This window comes from Hyla sarda, unplaced genomic scaffold (assembly GCF_029499605.1).
Source record: "Hyla sarda isolate aHylSar1 unplaced genomic scaffold, aHylSar1.hap1 scaffold_456, whole genome shotgun sequence".
Taxonomy (NCBI): domain Eukaryota; kingdom Metazoa; phylum Chordata; class Amphibia; order Anura; family Hylidae; genus Hyla; species Hyla sarda.
The window spans coordinates 201,537-224,790 of record NW_026610469.1 but is presented as its reverse complement, the minus strand read 5'-3'; the positions used below and the strand labels follow the sequence as shown (position 1 = coordinate 224,790).

The 23,254-nt window shown below is 45.6% G+C and overlaps 9 non-coding genes and 1 pseudogene across 9 annotated transcripts; all 10 read left to right on the top strand.

Moving 5' to 3' along the window:
• The first annotated feature begins 4,661 nt into the window (after positions 1–4,661).
• On the top strand, positions 4,662–4,848 carry LOC130335737 (U2 spliceosomal RNA). Its single transcript, XR_008877307.1, has one exon. It is a non-coding gene; the product is annotated as a U2 spliceosomal RNA (small nuclear RNA).
• Positions 4,849–6,942: 2,094 nt separating this feature from the next.
• On the top strand, positions 6,943–7,133 carry LOC130335709 (U2 spliceosomal RNA). The gene has a single exon (XR_008877283.1). It is a non-coding gene; the product is annotated as a U2 spliceosomal RNA (small nuclear RNA).
• A 2,087-nt stretch (positions 7,134–9,220) lies between these two features.
• LOC130335754 (U2 spliceosomal RNA) lies at positions 9,221–9,408 on the top strand. The gene has a single exon (XR_008877315.1). It is a non-coding gene; the product is annotated as a U2 spliceosomal RNA (small nuclear RNA).
• A 693-nt stretch (positions 9,409–10,101) lies between these two features.
• LOC130335744 (U2 spliceosomal RNA) lies at positions 10,102–10,284 on the top strand. The gene has a single exon (XR_008877311.1). It is a non-coding gene; the product is annotated as a U2 spliceosomal RNA (small nuclear RNA).
• Positions 10,285–12,381: 2,097 nt separating this feature from the next.
• Positions 12,382–12,572, top strand: LOC130335720 (U2 spliceosomal RNA). Its single transcript, XR_008877293.1, has one exon. It is a non-coding gene; the product is annotated as a U2 spliceosomal RNA (small nuclear RNA).
• A 2,091-nt stretch (positions 12,573–14,663) lies between these two features.
• LOC130335708 (U2 spliceosomal RNA) lies at positions 14,664–14,854 on the top strand. The gene has a single exon (XR_008877282.1). It is a non-coding gene; the product is annotated as a U2 spliceosomal RNA (small nuclear RNA).
• Positions 14,855–16,941: 2,087 nt separating this feature from the next.
• On the top strand, positions 16,942–17,132 carry LOC130335707 (U2 spliceosomal RNA). The gene has a single exon (XR_008877281.1). It is a non-coding gene; the product is annotated as a U2 spliceosomal RNA (small nuclear RNA).
• A 2,085-nt stretch (positions 17,133–19,217) lies between these two features.
• On the top strand, positions 19,218–19,408 carry LOC130335705 (U2 spliceosomal RNA). The gene has a single exon (XR_008877280.1). It is a non-coding gene; the product is annotated as a U2 spliceosomal RNA (small nuclear RNA).
• Positions 19,409–21,497: 2,089 nt separating this feature from the next.
• LOC130335753 (U2 spliceosomal RNA) lies at positions 21,498–21,657 on the top strand (annotated as a pseudogene).
• Positions 21,658–22,348: 691 nt separating this feature from the next.
• LOC130335743 (U2 spliceosomal RNA) lies at positions 22,349–22,531 on the top strand. The gene has a single exon (XR_008877310.1). It is a non-coding gene; the product is annotated as a U2 spliceosomal RNA (small nuclear RNA).
• The last annotated feature ends 723 nt before the right edge of the window (positions 22,532–23,254 follow it).

The following is a 23,254-nucleotide window of genomic DNA, read 5'->3' as shown; positions in this document are numbered from 1 at the left end:
ACTTTAAAAAGGTGGAGTTCAGAGGAAAAATCATGAACGACTGTGGTGTCTGGACCTCAAAATGGCGATATCAAGTCACGTGCAACAAAGACCCCACCCTCCCAGGGGGGATACTATTACCGCCTGCTCGTTTTAAATTAAACAATGTGTGTGGCGACCTCTTTTTTGCGGGAATGCCAAACTTCTGCAGAAGGTGCCAACGTTATGGGCACATAAAGGAAAATTGTGAAAGTTCCTGTAAGAAATGTGGAAGCATGCAACATGAAACAGAAAAATGTGATAAGGGTTTGAGATGTAATTTTTGCCGTCACTTTGGTCACGTGTATGCTTTCTGTCCCCACAGACCAAAAAAAACCACAGAACAGCAAGGGCAACCCAAGAGAGACGTCCGGAGACCAGCCTGGGGAAAAGCCAGAGAGGAGGAGCACCCCCCACAAGAAGAGGTAAGCTGTGAGATGGAGACCACGGCCCCCCCAAAAGAACCCCAGGAGAAAGAGGCACAGGTGGAAAGGGGGACCCCAAATGAGAGGAGGCCGGGGAAGAGAAATGCGAGAGGGGATCGGGCAGATACCTCAGAGAAGGTGGAAGAGCGAGAGGTGCCCGATTCCACCCCGGAAGGTCCTCCTGCTCGGGGTCCCCCTGAGTGTGAAAACCCGGACGGAGTAGCAAAGGTGAAAAGACGAAGGGGCTCCAAAGGGCGTCCGGACTCGGAGGTGGTCCAGGAGGAGCAGATGGAAGTTCCTGTCGTGACGGGGGCTCCAAGTGAAGCTCCTCCACAGGTCCCAGCGGTGGATACCCCTCCTCCTCCCAGCCAGGAGGAGGTTTCAGGGGTGACCATCTCCGAGGTCCCGGAAACGGACCTAAGTACGCACCCGACCCCTATGGAGGGGCAAGAGGTGGACGCCGAAAAAGAGAATGGAGCCCAGAAGCTGTTCTTACCAATGTACTCCGTCTATACACCTGTGGTCTTGGAAGAGGGGGGCTGCTCGAGCGATGGTGGTTCCTCTCCGGCTTCCTCTATGTGTACGGTAGAGTCAGAGGTGGGGGGTAACGAGAGCTCCAGTGCGCAATCTGGTTTTTAGTTTGTTATCTGAGCCTCCCTTTTTTTTTACATCTCCAATGGCTGAGTTGTCCGGATTGTCTATGAATGTAAGAAGTATAAGTTTACGAGCGAAACGGGTTGCCCTTTTTAACTACTTGTCTATTTTTGCTGCTTCTGTGGTTTTCCTGCAGGAGTGCGGCATCCCGCATAGTTTAAATTATGAAAAGTATAAAAAAGATTGGGTACACGGTCCATCAGTCTGGTCTGGATCTAACGAATCCAGATCAGCAGGGGTCGCCATACTTTTTAAAGGAAATGCTTTTATTGATTTTATTCATGAGATTTTACCAGGCAGAATTTTATTGGTTAAAGCTTTTATTGATGGTATTAAATGGCAGTTTTTAAATTTTTATGGTTCACCCAATAAAAATGATAGAGCACGGATGTTAGAGATTTTACCCCTTTTTATCAATGATTCTGAACCTCTTATTTTAGCAGGTGATTTTAATTGTATTTTAAGGGGGGAGCACCGTTTTACCAATTCAGTAAGTAGAAACTATGATAAAACATCTTCTATGTTAAAAAATATGATTATTGATTTTAGACTTACTGATGTTTTTAAGAAATGCAATAGTATTTTACCAGAAAGAGACGGTGTGACCTGGAGCAACGCAAACTGCAGCTCCAGGATCGATTTTATCTTCTGTTCTTATCAAGTACTGCCTTTTAAGTGTGATGTTTTAACCAATGTTTTTTCTGATCACAAACTTTTATCTTTTAAGGTGAAGAGTGATTTTAGAAAAAAGACTGGGAGGAATGCCTGGAAGATGAATGTATCCCTTTTGGAAGATCCGCAGGTTTTATCCGATTTTATCAACTTCTACAAGGACTGCAGACGGGTAAGAGATCCTAACACTCCCATCAGTATATGGTGGGAGAAAATGAAAATAAAAATAAAAGAGTTTTTTATTAGAGTAGGGATCTCTAGAGCTAAAGAGAAGCGTGAGTTTTACTCCCTTCTAAATACCCGTCTGCAAACCCTGTACAAATTCAGAGACAATGGTATAGAGGTTTATAGAGAAATTACTGACTTAAAAAAAGAAATAAAACAGTGCCTGGAGCAGAAGGGAAAAGAGATAATTTTCAGATCCAAAATAAAGCACCTTGAAGAGAACGAGACCTGCTCCAGGTACTTTTTTAAGAAAGTAACGGATAAAAAGGTTTTAATTGATAATATACAAGGAGAAAAAGATGTACAGGGTATTTTAAAAAGGGTACATTCATTTTATGCGGATCTTTTTAATACAAAAAATATTGATATTGATTTTATGAATGACTCATTGAAGGAGATTACCAATGTTTTAGACCCTGTGTCCCAGTCTCTTTTACAGAGGGAGATCTCGGAACAGGAGGTTTTAGAGACGATCAGGAGTTTTAAATCCGGTAAGGTGCCTGGTCCTGACGGTATACCCATTGAGTTTTATGTCATTTTTTATGGTGTTTTAAAAGATGACCTTTTTTCCCTTTTTACGGAAGTATTTAAAACAAAAGCCCTCCCAGGTTCATGGAGGAAGGGTGATGTCTCCCTGCTGTTCAAAAAGGGAGACCGGTCAGATCTAAAGAACTGGAGACCAATCACCCTCCTCAACTGTGACTACAAAGTGATGGCAAAACTGTGCGCAAATAGATTAAAAAGTGTAATAGAGAAAATAATCCATTCAAATCAGGTCTGTGGGGTGCCTGGGAGGAGCATATGGGAAAATCTTAACCTTTTAAAAGATGTGATTAGTGACACAAAGTCTAGAAACGGAAAACTAGCCATTTTATCCTTAGACTTCGAGAAGGCTTTTGACAGAGTGTCACATTTTTATCTTTTTAAGGTTTTAGAGAAAATGGGTATACCTGAAGGCTTTTTATTGTCTCTTAAGGCCTTTTATAAAAACTGCACAAGCAAGATTTTAGTTAACGGTTTTAAGACACAGGATGTGATTTTAAATTCCGGAGTGAAGCAGGGGTGTCCTTTGTCCCCACTACTTTTCATATGTGCGCTTGAGCCTCTACTATGCACCTTGAGGAGAGATAAGCAAATAAGAGGGGTCCCCCTGCCGGGAGGAGGGGGACTAGAGGCTAAAGTAGTGGGGTACATGGACGATGTGGCAGTGCTCGGAAGGGACACCCCATCGCTTCAAAAAGCCCTAAAGCAAGTTGAATTTTTTTGTTGTGCCTCCGGTTTTAAGGTAAATTTTAATAAAAGCAGTGTTTTAAATATAGGAGGACTGTTTTTAAGGGATTTACCCATTCCTGTGTCTGAGTCTGTGCAGATTTTAGGGGTCTCCTTCAGTGAGTCAAACAATGGTTTTAATAGCTGGGACTTGGTGGCTCAAAAAATAAACACAAAAATTTGTATGTGGAACATGAGAAAGCTAACGATGGAGGGGAAGGTTTTAGTTACAAAGATGGTGATTTTACCCATTTTATTGTATCTTGGCATGGTCTTTCCACCCCCCGAAATGATTTTAAATAAAATTATTAAAGCATGTTTTACCTTTTTATGGAGCTCCAAGAGTGAAAAATTGAGAAGAGAGATCGTCATGATGCCAAAAGGTATGGGTGGAAAGGACTTCCCCGACATCAGGGCGTTCCTTTTTACCAAGTTTTTTAGCATGTGTGTTAGCACACTTTTTAAGGATAGTTACTGGTCATATTTTATCCGTTTTAATACAGGTTTTTTTATGAGGAGGAATGGGTGGTTTAAAACTGTTTTAAGCTGTCCTTATGCTTTTAATCTTCCCCAACAATACAAGATTTTAGAGAAAATTTTCAACTTGTACAACTTTAACGGAAAAAGTATTAATGAAGTAACTAATAGCAAAAAAATGTTAAAATATATTAAAGAAAGTGGTTTTATTGCCCCTGTGAATAATTTTAATGAAGAGAAATGCAGGAAAATATGGAAGATGGCAAATATGATTTATCTTTTTAATTCACAGAAAGATCTGGCCTGGAGCTGCATACACGAGTGTCTTCCATGCCGGGCATTCCAGCACCGAAGAAGGATGGCCAACACTGCAGTATGCCCGAGGGAGGGCTGCCAGGAACCCGAGACCGTGTACCACCTTTTCTGGACTTGTTTTTATGCAAAAAGGATATGGACTAAAATACTCCCTCTGGTGAAGAAGATAACAGAAATAAAGGACTTAAACTCTGCAGCTGTTTTTTATGGATGTCTGGAATGCCCAATACGGACTCAAGAGACAATGGCATGGAAGATCATAAACTGTGTTAAAGCAGCTCTATGGAATGCCAGAAACATTTTACTTTTTAAACATGAGATTTTATCTGTGAATGATGTTTTAGCTCTTTGTTTTAGTGATATGTACCAGTACTTTTTATTAGACAAGAAATATTATCCTTTATTAGCTAGAAAATGGTATTTTAATGAATGGAACGCCCTTTTGTAAAGCCACCAAGTGCCCATTTTAAGTGTATTATGATTGTATTTATGTGAACTTTTATTGTTATATGTGATTTTATTATCAAAATTTGTTTTTATTGAAAAAAAATTATATTTATAAATCGTAATGCACTTTGTAAAATGTTATGAATTCTAAATAAAAAGATACCCCTCAGGGGTAGCCAAGTTAAAAAAAAAATCTGTTCTTATCAGTTTAATATCTGATACGTCCCCTATCTGGGGACCATATATTAAATGGATTTTTGAGAACGGGGGCCGATTTCGAAGCTTGCTTCCGTCGCCCTATGCATTGACCCGATATGGCAGTATCTTCGGGTACAGTGCACCACCCCCTTACAGGGTTAAAAAGAAAGATTCCTACTTTCATTGCTACCTGCTTGCTGGCTAGCCAGCTAGCCAGCCCTGTGGGCCTTGCTGCTGCTGCTGCAGCCAAAAAACAAAAGGTGGTGCTGCTGCTGCTTCTGCTGCTTCTGCTTCTGCTTGTGTCTGGCCGCTGTTGGAGCGTCCAGGCACAGGACTTCTGCTGCTGCTGACTAAATGGCCTCCTTAATTGGATCATTTGAGTAGCCAGCACACCTGTGCAGGTAGGGCATGACATGATAGGCAGCTGCCTTGATAGCGGGTGGGTGCTGAATGTTCCTAATTGACAAAATAAGATTAATGCTTATGAAGAAATATAAAATCTCATCCCTTCCCCAATATCGCGCCACACCCCTACCCCTTAATTCCCTGGTTGAACTTGATGGACATATGTCTTTTTTCGACCGTACTAACTATGTAACTATGTAACATAACATGGGGGGGGGGGGGGGGTCTCCTGGCTGTTCACACAGGTGTGTCATTGCTGTACATTGACCATGCATTGCTTCTGTGGTATTGCAAAGGCAAAGACAAATGCTTCCAGCCATCCATTGCACTAATGGATTGGTCATCAGCTGGCTGTCTATGTCCCGCATCAATATAGACCAAAGTACAGAGGGTTAGGCTATGCTATTGTGCACCTACCTGATGCATCAGAAGGTGCGAGGCCCTTGCTAAATTCTGTGCACAGACTTTGAGATCTATACTTTAGACTGTATCTAAACCTGCTCCAACATGGACTGACATTCTGGCCTACTTTCAGCCGATGCGACTTGTCTGTCGCTGAACAGTCGCTTTTTATGTATTCAGCACCTATGTATAATGTTGTAAAAATGCTCTAGAAGCTAAAGTCGCAGAAATGTCACACATATTTGGCCTGCAACTTTCTGTGCGACAAATTCAGACAGGAAAAATCAGTATAAATCCTTAGAAAATTATCCCCCAGTGTCTCCATCTGCTGGCGGTATTGAATAAGCATTGCTGCACTGATGGGGTATGCATTAGACGAAAAAAAAGAAGAAAAAGAAGAATAATACGCCCAGAAAAGAGGCGAAAAGGAGAAAAACGTAAAAAAACGTGAAAAAAAAGTAAGAGGAAGAGAAGGGAAAAAAAGGTGGAAATGGGTTTAAAAGTGATTTCGGCGGAGAAATATATATATATATATATATATATATATATATATATATATATACGCGCACACACACACATATATATAAACGTATTCTCCGTTGAGATATTGCAGCCGCTGCTGTGTCCAGGCCCAGGAGCCTTAGCACTGTGCTGTGATGTCACTCAATACCACTGACATCACTAGGTGTAAACAACATCTCTCCTTTGCTGTGTATGTGACTATGGAGCTGTTTGGTGATGTCGTCTATTATGGCCTTCATAGAAGCAACAGGAGATTGTTGCATCCATCTAGAACCCTCAGAACTACAGTGCTATGATGTCACTCACTTCCACAGGCCTTGCAGAGTGTAAACAACAACAACCCAGCTTTGTTGTGTATGTAACCATAGGGATTTGTGATGTCACCTAGAACCTTCACAGCAGCGACAGCTTTATGAGGAGCATCAGCACTGCTCTGCCTGAGCAGAACCATCACCGCCATAGGTTGTCAAATAACCCGGGTTTAACCCACACAGGTAAGTCCAATGGGGTGCAGGCATGTCCTCTATGCTTACAGCTTCCCGTGGGTGTTGGTTTGATACCGTTTGGGGACAGCCAAGGAGGCATCTGCAGGCAACAAAGGTAGGTGTGTGCTTGTGTGTGTGTTTCCTATGCAGATCCTAAGCCCAGTGTCACATGCAAGTAGGAGGAGTAAGAAGGGTTCCTGGCAAATCCGGGTTATGGATTGCATTTAAAAAGGCCCCGTGGGAGTGCAATGGGCCCCTGTCTTGCTGCTTAGCAATAATGGTATGGGTTTAGGTTCTGCTGTGTGTACTGGTGGTTGACTGCCCCCCAGCCCAGAGTGTGCATGGAAAATTGTCTGGCAGCCTCCCTGACAGCAAGCAGTGATAGTGCCCATGAAGGGCACCTTGTTGGGCCCGCCCCTTTCACGGTTATCGCTTCTCGGCCTTTTGGCTAAGATCAAGTGTAGTATCTGTTCTTATCAGTTTAATATCTGATACGTCCCCTATCTGGGGACCATATATTAAATGGATTTTTGAGAACGGGGGCCGATTTCGAAGCTTGCTTCCGTCGCCCTATGCATTGACCCGATATGGCAGTATCTTCGGGTACAGTGCACCACCCCCTTACAGGGTTAAAAAGAAAGATTCCTACTTTCATTGCTACCTGCTTGCTGGCTAGCCAGCTAGCCAGCCCTGTGGGCCTTGCTGCTGCTGCAGCCAAAAAACAAAAGGTGGTGCTGCTGCTGCTTCTGCTGCTTCTGCTTCTGCTTGTGTCTGGCCGCTGTTGGAGCGTCCAGGCACAGGACTTCTGCTGCTGCTGACTAAATGGCCTCCTTAATTGGATCATTTGAGTAGCCAGCACACCTGTGCAGGTAGGGCATGACATGATAGGCAGCTGCCTTGATAGCGGGTGGGTGCTGAATGTTCCTAATTGACAAAATAAGATTAATGCTTATGAAGAAATATAAAATCTCATCCCTTCCCCAATATCGCGCCACACCCCTACCCCTTAATTCCCTGGTTGAACTTGATGGACATATGTCTTTTTTCGACCGTACTAACTATGTAACTATGTAACATAACATGGGGGGGGGGGGTCTCCTGGCTGTTCACACAGGTGTGTCATTGCTGTACATTGACCATGCATTGCTTCTGTGGTATTGCAAAGGCAAAGACAAATGCTTCCAGCCATCCATTGCACTAATGGATTGGTCATCAGCTGGCTGTCTATGTCCCGCATCAATATAGACCAAAGTACAGAGGGTTAGGCTATGCTATTGTGCACCTACCTGATGCATCAGAAGGTGCGAGGCCCTTGCTAAATTCTGTGCACAGACTTTGAGATCTATACTTTAGACTGTATCTAAACCTGCTCCAACATGGACTGACATTCTGGCCTACTTTCAGCCGATGCGACTTGTCTGTCGCTGAACAGTCGCTTTTTATGTATTCAGCACCTATGTATAATGTTGTAAAAATGCTCTAGAAGCTAAAGTCGCAGAAATGTCACACATATTTGGCCTGCAACTTTCTGTGCGACAAATTCAGACAGGAAAAATCAGTATAAATCCTTAGAAAATTATCCCCCAGTGTCTCCATCTGCTGGCGGTATTGAATAAGCATTGCTGCACTGATGGGGTATGCATTAGACGAAAAAAAAGAAGAAAAAGAAGAATAATACGCCCAGAAAAGAGGCGAAAAGGAGAAAAACGTAAAAAAACGTGAAAAAAAAGTAAGAGGAAGAGAAGGGAAAAAAAGGTGGAAATGGGTTTAAAAGTGATTTCGGCGGAGAAATATATATATATATATATATATATATATATATATATATATATACGCGCACACACACACATATATATAAACGTATTCTCCGTTGAGATATTGCAGCCGCTGCTGTGTCCAGGCCCAGGAGCCTTAGCACTGTGCTGTGATGTCACTCAATACCACTGACATCACTAGGTGTAAACAACATCTCTCCTTTGCTGTGTATGTGACTATGGAGCTGTTTGGTGATGTCGTCTATTATGGCCTTCATAGAAGCAACAGGAGATTGTTGCATCCATCTAGAACCCTCAGAACTACAGTGCTATGATGTCACTCACTTCCACAGGCCTTGCAGAGTGTAAACAACAACAACCCAGCTTTGTTGTGTATGTAACCATAGGGATTTGTGATGTCACCTAGAACCTTCACAGCAGCGACAGCTTTATGAGGAGCATCAGCACTGCTCTGCCTGAGCAGAACCATCACCGCCATAGGTTGTCAAATAACCCGGGTTTAACCCACACAGGTAAGTCCAATGGGGTGCAGGCATGTCCTCTATGCTTACAGCTTCCCGTGGGTGTTGGTTTGATACCGTTTGGGGACAGCCAAGGAGGCATCTGCAGGCAACAAAGGTAGGTGTGTGCTTGTGTGTGTGTTTCCTATGCAGATCCTAAGCCCAGTGTCACATGCAAGTAGGAGGAGTAAGAAGGGTTCCTGGCAAATCCGGGTTATGGATTGCATTTAAAAAGGCCCCGTGGGAGTGCAATGGGCCCCTGTCTTGCTGCTTAGCAATAATGGTATGGGTTTAGGTTCTGCTGTGTGTACTGGTGGTTGACTGCCCCCCAGCCCAGAGTGTGCATGGAAAATTGTCTGGCAGCCTCCCTGACAGCAAGCAGTGATAGTGCCCATGAAGGGCACCTTGTTGGGCCCGCCCCTTTCACGGTTATTGCTTCTCGGCCTTTTGGCTAAGATCAAGTGTAGTATCTGTTCTTATCAGTTTTTCATGCCGGTGGACAGTAACGCCGGTATGGGGCTGGTGGGGATGGGTGCTGCATGGAGGATGCAGGTGTACCAGGGCTTTCCGGGGCTGGTTCTGAGGAATCAGCTCGACGGCTGCCCCGATGTGACCTGTTCCCTCCGGGTCTCGCCATGAGGCTGAGAGGGTCTAGAGCCGAGGTACTTTGTGCCTCGGGGAGTGGTGACCCCGAGGTGCCGAAACTCACTGGGAGAATAGGCTCACTGAGTTGAAGCACGGGCACCATAATCTCTTCACCTTGTGGCACTCACCTCTTGATTCCCGGCCTTCTGGCTAGGATCAGAGAAATTTTTTATAGATCCGGCCGGATGTCCGGGCAGTATATCTGCACACATTCACTTATTTATTTCTTTTTTGTCTCACTGTGTCACTTTTTGCGTGTTGTGTGTTCACAGGATTGGTCAGGATGCGGTAGCCCTTCTGGGTGTCCCTCCTGGCGGTCTAGGGGAGGTGTGTGTGGCCATTAGGTTCCGCACCTCCCTGCAAACACCCCGGGTACTCCTGCTTTGGCAGGGTACCTACCGTAATCGGCTCTGCGGGCAGATACCTTGGCTAACGCCAAGGGGGATGCCGGGAGCATTTGTGGTCCCCTAGTAGCTTCGGCGAAAAGGGACATCGAACCTGGAACCTCGCAGGTACCTTTTGGTCCGGAGGCGAAGGGTAAGGTTTGTTGGGGGGCCTCTCTCCTATCGGAGAAGGGCTTGCGATAGACCGCATCCTTTGTGCACGTTTTTTTAGTGTAACACGTTTGCACTTTTTCTTGCACTTTGGGTGAATCGAAAGCACGTTCCTCGGCTTTAGATAAAAAAAAAAAAAAAAATCTGTTCTTATCAGTTTAATATCTGATACGTCCCCTATCTGGGGACCATATATTAAATGGATTTTTGAGAACGGGGGCCGATTTCGAAGCTTGCTTCCGTCGCCCTATGCATTGACCCGATATGGCAGTATCTTCGGGTACAGTGCACCACCCCCTTACAGGGTTAAAAAGAAAGATTCCTACTTTCATTGCTACCTGCTTGCTGGCTAGCCAGCTAGCCAGCCCTGTGGGCCTTGCTGCTGCTGCAGCCAAAAAACAAAAGGTGGTGCTGCTGCTGCTTCTGCTGCTTCTGCTTCTGCTTGTGTCTGGCCGCTGTTGGAGCGTCCAGGCACAGGACTTCTGCTGCTGCTGACTAAATGGCCTCCTTAATTGGATCATTTGAGTAGCCAGCACACCTGTGCAGGTAGGGCATGACATGATAGGCAGCTGCCTTGATAGCGGGTGGGTGCTGAATGTTCCTAATTGACAAAATAAGATTAATGCTTATGAAGAAATATAAAATCTCATCCCTTCCCCAATATCGCGCCACACCCCTACCCCTTAATTCCCTGGTTGAACTTGATGGACATATGTCTTTTTTCGACCGTACTAACTATGTAACTATGTAACATAACATGGGGGGGGGGGGGGTCTCCTGGCTGTTCACACAGGTGTGTCATTGCTGTACATTGACCATGCATTGCTTCTGTGGTATTGCAAAGGCAAAGACAAATGCTTCCAGCCATCCATTGCACTAATGGATTGGTCATCAGCTGGCTGTCTATGTCCCGCATCAATATAGACCAAAGTACAGAGGGTTAGGCTATGCTATTGTGCACCTACCTGATGCATCAGAAGGTGCGAGGCCCTTGCTAAATTCTGTGCACAGACTTTGAGATCTATACTTTAGACTGTATCTAAACCTGCTCCAACATGGACTGACATTCTGGCCTACTTTCAGCCGATGCGACTTGTCTGTCGCTGAACAGTCGCTTTTTATGTATTCAGCACCTATGTATAATGTTGTAAAAATGCTCTAGAAGCTAAAGTCGCAGAAATGTCACACATATTTGGCCTGCAACTTTCTGTGCGACAAATTCAGACAGGAAAAATCAGTATAAATCCTTAGAAAATTATCCCCCAGTGTCTCCATCTGCTGGCGGTATTGAATAAGCATTGCTGCCCTGATGGGGTATGCATTAGACGAAAAAAAAGAAGAAAAAGAAGAATAATACGCCCAGAAAAGAGGCGAAAAGGAGAAAAACGTAAAAAAACGTGAAAAAAAAGTAAGAGGAAGAGAAGGGAAAAAAAGGTGGAAATGGGTTTAAAAGTGATTTCGGCGGAGAAATATATATATATATATATATATATATATATATATATATATATATATATATACGCGCACACACACACATATATATAAACGTATTCTCCGTTGAGATATTGCAGCCGCTGCTGTGTCCAGGCCCAGGAGCCTTAGCACTGTGCTGTGATGTCACTCAATACCACTGACATCACTAGGTGTAAACAACATCTCTCCTTTGCTGTGTATGTGACTATGGAGCTGTTTGGTGATGTCGTCTATTATGGCCTTCATAGAAGCAACAGGAGATTGTTGCATCCATCTAGAACCCTCAGAACTACAGTGCTATGATGTCACTCACTTCCACAGGCCTTGCAGAGTGTAAACAACAACAACCCAGCTTTGTTGTGTATGTAACCATAGGGATTTGTGATGTCACCTAGAACCTTCACAGCAGCGACAGCTTTATGAGGAGCATCAGCACTGCTCTGCCTGAGCAGAACCATCACCGCCATAGGTTGTCAAATAACCCGGGTTTAACCCACACAGGTAAGTCCAATGGGGTGCAGGCATGTCCTCTATGCTTACAGCTTCCCGTGGGTGTTGGTTTGATACCGTTTGGGGACAGCCAAGGAGGCATCTGCAGGCAACAAAGGTAGGTGTGTGCTTGTGTGTGTGTTTCCTATGCAGATCCTAAGCCCAGTGTCACATGCAAGTAGGAGGAGTAAGAAGGGTTCCTGGCAAATCCGGGTTATGGATTGCATTTAAAAAGGCCCCGTGGGAGTGCAATGGGCCCCTGTCTTGCTGCTTAGCAATAATGGTATGGGTTTAGGTTCTGCTGTGTGTACTGGTGGTTGACTGCCCCCCAGCCCAGAGTGTGCATGGAAAATTGTCTGGCAGCCTCCCTGACAGCAAGCAGTGATAGTGCCCATGAAGGGCACCTTGTTGGGCCCGCCCCTTTCACGGTTATTGCTTCTCGGCCTTTTGGCTAAGATCAAGTGTAGTATCTGTTCTTATCAGTTTAATATCTGATACGTCCCCTATCTGGGGACCATATATTAAATGGATTTTTGAGAACGGGGGCCGATTTCGAAGCTTGCTTCCGTCGCCCTATGCATTGACCCGATATGGCAGTATCTTCGGGTACAGTGCACCACCCCCTTACAGGGTTAAAAAGAAAGATTCCTACTTTCATTGCTACCTGCTTGCTGGCTAGCCAGCTAGCCAGCCCTGTGGGCCTTGCTGCTGCTGCAGCCAAAAAACAAAAGGTGGTGCTGCTGCTGCTTCTGCTGCTTCTGCTTCTGCTTGTGTCTGGCCGCTGTTGGAGCGTCCAGGCACAGGACTTCTGCTGCTGCTGACTAAATGGCCTCCTTAATTGGATCATTTGAGTAGCCAGCACACCTGTGCAGGTAGGGCATGACATGATAGGCAGCTGCCTTGATAGCGGGTGGGTGCTGAATGTTCCTAATTGACAAAATAAGATTAATGCTTATGAAGAAATATAAAATCTCATCCCTTCCCCAATATCGCGCCACACCCCTACCCCTTAATTCCCTGGTTGAACTTGATGGACATATGTCTTTTTTCGACCGTACTAACTATGTAACTATGTAACATAACATGGGGGGGGGGGGGGTCTCCTGGCTGTTCACACAGGTGTGTCATTGCTGTACATTGACCATGCATTGCTTCTGTGGTATTGCAAAGGCAAAGACAAATGCTTCCAGCCATCCATTGCACTAATGGATTGGTCATCAGCTGGCTGTCTATGTCCCGCATCAATATAGACCAAAGTACAGAGGGTTAGGCTATGCTATTGTGCACCTACCTGATGCATCAGAAGGTGCGAGGCCCTTGCTAAATTCTGTGCACAGACTTTGAGATCTATACTTTAGACTGTATCTAAACCTGCTCCAACATGGACTGACATTCTGGCCTACTTTCAGCCGATGCGACTTGTCTGTCGCTGAACAGTCGCTTTTTATGTATTCAGCACCTATGTATAATGTTGTAAAAATGCTCTAGAAGCTAAAGTCGCAGAAATGTCACACATATTTGGCCTGCAACTTTCTGTGCGACAAATTCAGACAGGAAAAATCAGTATAAATCCTTAGAAAATTATCCCCCAGTGTCTCCATCTGCTGGCGGTATTGAATAAGCATTGCTGCCCTGATGGGGTATGCATTAGACGAAAAAAAAGAAGAAAAAGAAGAATAATACGCCCAGAAAAGAGGCGAAAAGGAGAAAAACGTAAAAAAACGTGAAAAAAAAGTAAGAGGAAGAGAAGGGAAAAAAAGGTGGAAATGGGTTTAAAAGTGATTTCGGCGGAGAAATATATATATATATATATATATATATATATATATATATATATATACGCGCACACACACACATATATATAAACGTATTCTCCGTTGAGATATTGCAGCCGCTGCTGTGTCCAGGCCCAGGAGCCTTAGCACTGTGCTGTGATGTCACTCAATACCACTGACATCACTAGGTGTAAACAACATCTCTCCTTTGCTGTGTATGTGACTATGGAGCTGTTTGGTGATGTCGTCTATTATGGCCTTCATAGAAGCAACAGGAGATTGTTGCATCCATCTAGAACCCTCAGAACTACAGTGCTATGATGTCACTCACTTCCACAGGCCTTGCAGAGTGTAAACAACAACAACCCAGCTTTGTTGTGTATGTAACCATAGGGATTTGTGATGTCACCTAGAACCTTCACAGCAGCGACAGCTTTATGAGGAGCATCAGCACTGCTCTGCCTGAGCAGAACCATCACCGCCATAGGTTGTCAAATAACCCGGGTTTAACCCACACAGGTAAGTCCAATGGGGTGCAGGCATGTCCTCTATGCTTACAGCTTCCCGTGGGTGTTGGTTTGATACCGTTTGGGGACAGCCAAGGAGGCATCTGCAGGCAACAAAGGTAGGTGTGTGCTTGTGTGTGTGTTTCCTATGCAGATCCTAAGCCCAGTGTCACATGCAAGTAGGAGGAGTAAGAAGGGTTCCTGGCAAATCCGGGTTATGGATTGCATTTAAAAAGGCCCCGTGGGAGTGCAATGGGCCCCTGTCTTGCTGCTTAGCAATAATGGTATGGGTTTAGGTTCTGCTGTGTGTACTGGTGGTTGACTGCCCCCCAGCCCAGAGTGTGCATGGAAAATTGTCTGGCAGCCTCCCTGACAGCAAGCAGTGATAGTGCCCATGAAGGGCACCTTGTTGGGCCCGCCCCTTTCACGGTTATCGCTTCTCGGCCTTTTGGCTAAGATCAAGTGTAGTATCTGTTCTTATCAGTTTAATATCTGATACGTCCCCTATCTGGGGACCATATATTAAATGGATTTTTGAGAACGGGGGCCGATTTCGAAGCTTGCTTCCGTCGCCCTATGCATTGACCCGATATGGCAGTATCTTCGGGTACAGTGCACCACCCCCTTACAGGGTTAAAAAGAAAGATTCCTACTTTCATTGCTACCTGCTTGCTGGCTAGCCAGCTAGCCAGCCCTGTGGGCCTTGCTGCTGCTGCAGCCAAAAAACAAAAGGTGGTGCTGCTGCTGCTTCTGCTGCTTCTGCTTCTGCTTGTGTCTGGCCGCTGTTGGAGCGTCCAGGCACAGGACTTCTGCTGCTGCTGACTAAATGGCCTCCTTAATTGGATCATTTGAGTAGCCAGCACACCTGTGCAGGTAGGGCATGACATGATAGGCAGCTGCCTTGATAGCGGGTGGGTGCTGAATGTTCCTAATTGACAAAATAAGATTAATGCTTATGAAGAAATATAAAATCTCATCCCTTCCCCAATATCGCGCCACACCCCTACCCCTTAATTCCCTGGTTGAACTTGATGGACATATGTCTTTTTTCGACCGTACTAACTATGTAACTATGTAACATAACATGGGGGGGGGGGGGGGGTCTCCTGGCTGTTCACACAGGTGTGTCATTGCTGTACATTGACCATGCATTGCTTCTGTGGTATTGCAAAGGCAAAGACAAATGCTTCCAGCCATCCATTGCACTAATGGATTGGTCATCAGCTGGCTGTCTATGTCCCGCATCAATATAGACCAAAGTACAGAGGGTTAGGCTATGCTATTGTGCACCTACCTGATGCATCAGAAGGTGCGAGGCCCTTGCTAAATTCTGTGCACAGACTTTGAGATCTATACTTTAGACTGTATCTAAACCTGCTCCAACATGGACTGACATTCTGGCCTACTTTCAGCCGATGCGACTTGTCTGTCGCTGAACAGTCGCTTTTTATGTATTCAGCACCTATGTATAATGTTGTAAAAATGCTCTAGAAGCTAAAGTCGCAGAAATGTCACACATATTTGGCCTGCAACTTTCTGTGCGACAAATTCAGACAGGAAAAATCAGTATAAATCCTTAGAAAATTATCCCCCAGTGTCTCCATCTGCTGGCGGTATTGAATAAGCATTGCTGCACTGATGGGGTATGCATTAGACGAAAAAAAAGAAGAAAAAGAAGAATAATACGCCCAGAAAAGAGGCGAAAAGGAGAAAAACGTAAAAAAACGTGAAAAAAAAGTAAGAGGAAGAGAAGGGAAAAAAAGGTGGAAATGGGTTTAAAAGTGATTTCGGCGGAGAAATATATATATATATATATATATATATATATATATATATACGCGCACACACACACATATATATAAACGTATTCTCCGTTGAGATATTGCAGCCGCTGCTGTGTCCAGGCCCAGGAGCCTTAGCACTGTGCTGTGATGTCACTCAATACCACTGACATCACTAGGTGTAAACAACATCTCTCCTTTGCTGTGTATGTGACTATGGAGCTGTTTGGTGATGTCGTCTATTATGGCCTTCATAGAAGCAACAGGAGATTGTTGCATCCATCTAGAACCCTCAGAACTACAGTGCTATGATGTCACTCACTTCCACAGGCCTTGCAGAGTGTAAACAACAACAACCCAGCTTTGTTGTGTATGTAACCATAGGGATTTGTGATGTCACCTAGAACCTTCACAGCAGCGACAGCTTTATGAGGAGCATCAGCACTGCTCTGCCTGAGCAGAACCATCACCGCCATAGGTTGTCAAATAACCCGGGTTTAACCCACACAGGTAAGTCCAATGGGGTGCAGGCATGTCCTCTATGCTTACAGCTTCCCGTGGGTGTTGGTTTGATACCGTTTGGGGACAGCCAAGGAGGCATCTGCAGGCAACAAAGGTAGGTGTGTGCTTGTGTGTGTGTTTCCTATGCAGATCCTAAGCCCAGTGTCACATGCAAGTAGGAGGAGTAAGAAGGGTTCCTGGCAAATCCGGGTTATGGATTGCATTTAAAAAGGCCCCGTGGGAGTGCAATGGGCCCCTGTCTTGCTGCTTAGCAATAATGGTATGGGTTTAGGTTCTGCTGTGTGTACTGGTGGTTGACTGCCCCCCAGCCCAGAGTGTGCATGGAAAATTGTCTGGCAGCCTCCCTGACAGCAAGCAGTGATAGTGCCCATGAAGGGCACCTTGTTGGGCCCGCCCCTTTCACGGTTATCGCTTCTCGGCCTTTTGGCTAAGATCAAGTGTAGTATCTGTTCTTATCAGTTTAATATCTGATACGTCCCCTATCTGGGGACCATATATTAAATGGATTTTTGAGAACGGGGGCCGATTTCGAAGCTTGCTTCCGTCGCCCTATGCATTGACCCGATATGGCAGTATCTTCGGGTACAGTGCACCACCCCCTTACAGGGTTAAAAAGAAAGATTCCTACTTTCATTGCTACCTGCTTGCTGGCTAGCCAGCTAGCCAGCCCTGTGGGCCTTGCTGCTGCTGCTGCAGCCAAAAAACAAAAGGTGGTGCTGCTTCTGCTGCTTCTGCTGCTTCTGCTTCTGCTTGTGTCTGGCCGCTGTTGGAGCGTCCAGGCACAGGACTTCTGCTGCTGCTGACTAAATGGCCTCCTTAATTGGATCATTTGAGTAGCCAGCACACCTGTGCAGGTAGGGCATGACATGATAGGCAGCTGCCTTGATAGCGGGTGGGTGCTGAATGTTCCTAATTGACAAAATAAGATTAATGCTTATGAAGAAATATAAAATCTCATCCCTTCCCCAATATCGCGCCACACCCCTACCCCTTAATTCCCTGGTTGAACTTGATGGACATATGTCTTTTTTCGACCGTACTAACTATGTAACTATGTAACATAACATGGGGGGGGGGGGGGGGTCTCCTGGCTGTTCACACAGGTGTGTCATTGCTGTACATTGACCATGCATTGCTTCTGTGGTATTGCAAAGGCAAAGACAAATGCTTCCAGCCATCCATTGCACTAATGGATTGGTCATCAGCTGGCTGTCTATGTCCCGCATCAATATAGACCAAAGTACAGAGGGTTAGGCTATGCTATTGTGCACCTACCTGATGCATCAGAAGGTGCGAGGCCCTTGCTAAATTCTGTGCACAGACTTTGAGATCTATACTTTAGACTGTATCTAAACCTGCTCCAACATGGACTGACATTCTGGCCTACTTTCAGCCGATGCGACTTGTCTGTCGCTGAACAGTCGCTTTTTATGTATTCAGCACCTATGTATAATGTTGTAAAAATGCTCTAGAAGCTAAAGTCGCAGAAATGTCACACATATTTGGCCTGCAACTTTCTGTGCGACAAATTCAGACAGGAAAAATCAGTATAAATCCTTAGAAAATTATCCCCCAGTGTCTCCATCTACTGGCGGTATTGAATAAGCATTGCTGCACTGATGGGGTATGCATTAGACGAAAAAAAAGAAGAAAAAGAAGAATAATACGCCCAGAAAAGAGGCGAAAAGGAGAAAAACGTAAAAAAACGTGAAAAAAAAGTAAGAGGAAGAGAAGGGAAAAAAAGGTGGAAATGGGTTTAAAAGTGATTTCGGCGGAGAAATATATATATATATATATATATATATATATACGCGCACACACACACATATATATAAACGTATTCTCCGTTGAGATATTGCAGCCGCTGCTGTGTCCAGGGCCAGGAGCCTTAGCACTGTGCTGTGATGTCACTCAATACCACTGACATCACTAGGTGTAAACAACATCTCTCCTTTGCTGTGTATGTGACTATGGAGCTGTTTGGTGATGTCGTCTATTATGGCCTTCATAGAAGCAACAGGAGATTGTTGCATCCATCTAGAACCCTCAGAACTACAGTGCTATGATGTCACTCACTTCCACAGGCCTTGCAGAGTGTAAACAACAACAACCCAGCTTTGTTGTGTATGTAACCATAGGGATTTGTGATGTCACCTAGAACCTTCACAGCAGCGACAGCTTTATGAGGAGCATCAGCACTGCTCTGCCTGAGCAGAACCATCACCGCCATAGGTTGTCAAATAACCCGGGTTTAACCCACACAGGTAAGTCCAATGGGGTGCAGGCATGTCCTCTATGCTTACAGCTTCCCGTGGGTGTTGGTTTGATACCGTTTGGGGACAGCCAAGGAGGCATCTGCAGGCAACAAAGGTAGGTGTGTGCTTGTGTGTGTGTTTCCTATGCAGATCCTAAGCCCAGTGTCACATGCAAGTAGGAGGAGTAAGAAGGGTTCCTGGCAAATCCGGGTTATGGATTGCATTTAAAAAGGCCCCGTGGGAGTGCAATGGGCCCCTGTCTTGCTGCTTAGCAATAATGGTATGGGTTTAGGTTCTGCTGTGTGTACTGGTGGTTGACTGCCCCCCAGCCCAGAGTGTGCATGGAAAATTGTCTGGCAGCCTCCCTGACAGCAAGCAGTGATAGTGCCCATGAAGGGCACCTTGTTGGGCCCGCCCCTTTCACGGTTATCGCTTCTCGGCCTTTTGGCTAAGATCAAGTGTAGTATCTGTTCTTATCAGTTTAATATCTGATACGTCCCCTATCTGGGGACCATATATTAAATGGATTTTTGAGAACGGGGGCCGATTTCGAAGCTTGCTTCCGTCGCCCTATGCATTGACCCGATATGGCAGTATCTTCGGGTACAGTGCACCACCCCCTTACAGGGTTAAAAAGAAAGATTCCTACTTTCATTGCTACCTGCTTGCTGGCTAGCCAGCTAGCCAGCCCTGTGGGCCTTGCTGCTGCTGCAGCCAAAAAACAAAAGGTGGTGCTGCTGCTGCTTCTGCTGCTTCTGCTTCTGCTTGTGTCTGGCCGCTGTTGGAGCGTCCAGGCACAGGACTTCTGCTGCTGCTGACTAAATGGCCTCCTTAATTGGATCATTTGAGTAGCCAGCACACCTGTGCAGGTAGGGCATGACATGATAGGCAGCTGCCTTGATAGCGGGTGGGTGCTGAATGTTCCTAATTGACAAAATAAGATTAATGCTTATGAAGAAATATAAAATCTCATCCCTTCCCCAATATCGCGCCACACCCCTACCCCTTAATTCCCTGGTTGAACTTGATGGACATATGTCTTTTTTCGACCGTACTAACTATGTAACTATGTAACATAACATGGGGGGGGGGGGTCTCCTGGCTGTTCACACAGGTGTGTCATTGCTGTACATTGACCATGCATTGCTTCTGTGGTATTGCAAAGGCAAAGACAAATGCTTCCAGCCATCCATTGCACTAATGGATTGGTCATCAGCTGGCTGTCTATGTCCCGCATCAATATAGACCAAAGTACAGAGGGTTAGGCTATGCTATTGTGCACCTACCTGATGCATCAGAAGGTGCGAGGCCCTTGCTAAATTCTGTGCACAGACTTTGAGATCTATACTTTAGACTGTATCTAAACCTGCTCCAACATGGACTGACATTCTGGCCTACTTTCAGCCGATGCGACTTGTCTGTCGCTGAACAGTCGCTTTTTATGTATTCAGCACCTATGTATAATGTTGTAAAAATGCTCTAGAAGCTAAAGTCGCAGAAATGTCACACATATTTGGCCTGCAACTTTCTGTGCGACAAATTCAGACAGGAAAAATCAGTATAAATCCTTAGAAAATTATCCCCCAGTGTCTCCATCTGCTGGCGGTATTGAATAAGCATTGCTGCACTGATGGGGTATGCATTAGACGAAAAAAAAGAAGAAAAAGAAGAATAATACGCCCAGAAAAGAGGCGAAAAGGAGAAAAACGTAAAAAAACGTGAAAAAAAAGTAAGAGGAAGAGAAGGGAAAAAAAGGTGGAAATGGGTTTAAAAGTGATTTCGGCGGAGAAATATATATATATATATATATATATATATATATATATATATATATACGCGCACACACACACATATATATAAACGTATTCTCCGTTGAGATATTGCAGCCGCTGCTGTGTCCAGGCCCAGGAGCCTTAGCACTGTGCTGTGATGTCACTCAATACCACTGACATCACTAGGTGTAAACAACATCTCTCCTTTGCTGTGTATGTGACTATGGAGCTGTTTGGTGATGTCGTCTATTATGGCCTTCATAGAAGCAACAGGAGATTGTTGCATCCATCTAGAACCCTCAGAACTACAGTGCTATGATGTCACTCACTTCCACAGGCCTTGCAGAGTGTAAACAACAACAACCCAGCTTTGTTGTGTATGTAACCATAGGGATTTGTGATGTCACCTAGAACCTTCACAGCAGCGACAGCTTTATGAGGAGCATCAGCACTGCTCTGCCTGAGCAGAACCATCACCGCCATAGGTTGTCAAATAACCCGGGTTTAACCCACACAGGTAAGTCCAATGGGGTGCAGGCATGTCCTCTATGCTTACAGCTTCCCGTGGGTGTTGGTTTGATACCGTTTGGGGACAGCCAAGGAGGCATCTGCAGGCAACAAAGGTAGGTGTGTGCTTGTGTGTGTGTTTCCTATGCAGATCCTAAGCCCAGTGTCACATGCAAGTAGGAGGAGTAAGAAGGGTTCCTGGCAAATCCGGGTTATGGATTGCATTTAAAAAGGCCCCGTGGGAGTGCAATGGGCCCCTGTCTTGCTGCTTAGCAATAATGGTATGGGTTTAGGTTCTGCTGTGTGTACTGGTGGTTGACTGCCCCCCAGCCCAGAGTGTGCATGGAAAATTGTCTGGCAGCCTCCCTGACAGCAAGCAGTGATAGTGCCCATGAAGGGCACCTTGTTGGGCCCGCCCCTTTCACGGTTATCGCTTCTCGGCCTTTTGGCTAAGATCAAGTGTAGTATCTGTTCTTATCAGTTTTCATGCTGGTGGGGATGGGTGCTGCATGGAGGATGCAGGTGTACCAGGGCTTTCCGGGGCTGGTTCTGAGGAATCAGCTCGACGGCTGCCCCGATGTGACCTGTTCCCTCCGGGTCTCGCCATGAGGCTGAGAGGGTCTAGAGCCGAGGTACTTTTGTGCCTCGGGGAGTGGTGACCCCGAGGTGCCGAAACTCACTGGGAGAATAGGCTCACTGAGTTGAAGCACGGGCACCATAATCTCTTCACCTTGTGGCACTCACCTCTTGATTCCCGGCCTTCTGGCTAGGATCAGAGAAATTTTTATAGATCCGGCCGGATGTCCGGGCAGTATATCTGCACACATTCACTTATTTATTTATTTTTTTGTCTCACTGTGTCACTTTTTGCGTGTTGTGTGTTCACAGGATTTGTCAGGATGCGGTAGCCCTTCTGGGTGTCCCTCCTGGCGGTCTAGGGGAGGTGTGTGTGGCCATTAGGTTCCGCACCTCCCTGCAAACACCCCGGGTACCCCTGCTTTGGCAGGGTACCTACCGTAATCGGCTCTGCGGGCAGATACCTTGGCCAACGCCAAGGGGGATGCCGGGAGCATTTGTGGTCCCCTAGTAGCTTTGGCGAAAAGGGACATCGAACCTGGAACCTCGTACCTTTTGGTCCGGAGGCGAAGGGTAAGGTTTGTTGGGGGGCCTCTCTCCTATCGGAGAAGGGCTTGCGATAGACCGCATCCTTTGTGCACGTTTTTTTTAGTGTAACACGTTTGCACTTTTTCTTGCACTTTGGGTGAATCGAAAGCACGTTCCTCGGCTTTAGATAAAAAAAAAAAAAAAAATCTGTTCTTATCAGTTTAATATCTGATACGTCCCCTATCTGGGGACCATATATTAAATGGATTTTTGAGAACGGGGGCCGATTTCGAAGCTTGCTTCCGTCGCCCTATGCATTGACCCGATATGGCAGTATCTTCGGGTACAGTGCACCACCCCCTTACAGGGTTAAAAAGAAAGATTCCTACTTTCATTGCTACCTGCTTGCTGGCTAGCCAGCTAGCCAGCCCTGTGGGCCTTGCTGCTGCTGCTGCAGCCAAAAAACAAAAGGTGGTACTGCTGCTGCTTCTGCTGCTTCTGCTTCTGCTTGTGTCTGGCCGTTGTTGGAGCGTCCAGGCACAGGACTTCTGCTGCTGCTGACTAAATGGCCTCCTTAATTGGATCATTTGAGTAGCCAGCACACCTGTGCAGGTAGGGCATGACATGATAGGCAGCTGCCTTGATAGCGGGTGGGTGCTGAATGTTCCTAATTGACAAAATAAGATTAATGCTTATGAAGAAATATAAAATCTCATCCCTTCCCCAATATCGCGCCACACCCCTACCCCTTAATTCCCTGGTTGAACTTGATGGACATATGTCTTTTTTCGACCGTACTAACTATGTAACTATGTAACATAACATGGGGGGGGGGGGGGGGTCTCCTGGCTGTTCACACAGGTGTGTCATTGCTGTACATTGACCATGCATTGCTTCTGTGGTATTGCAAAGGCAAAGACAAATGCTTCCAGCCATCCATTGCACTAATGGATTGGTCATCAGCTGGCTGTCTATGTCCCGCATCAATATAGACCAAAGTACAGAGGGTTAGGCTATGCTATTGTGCACCTACCTGATGCATCAGAAGGTGCGAGGCCCTTGCTAAATTCTGTGCACAGACT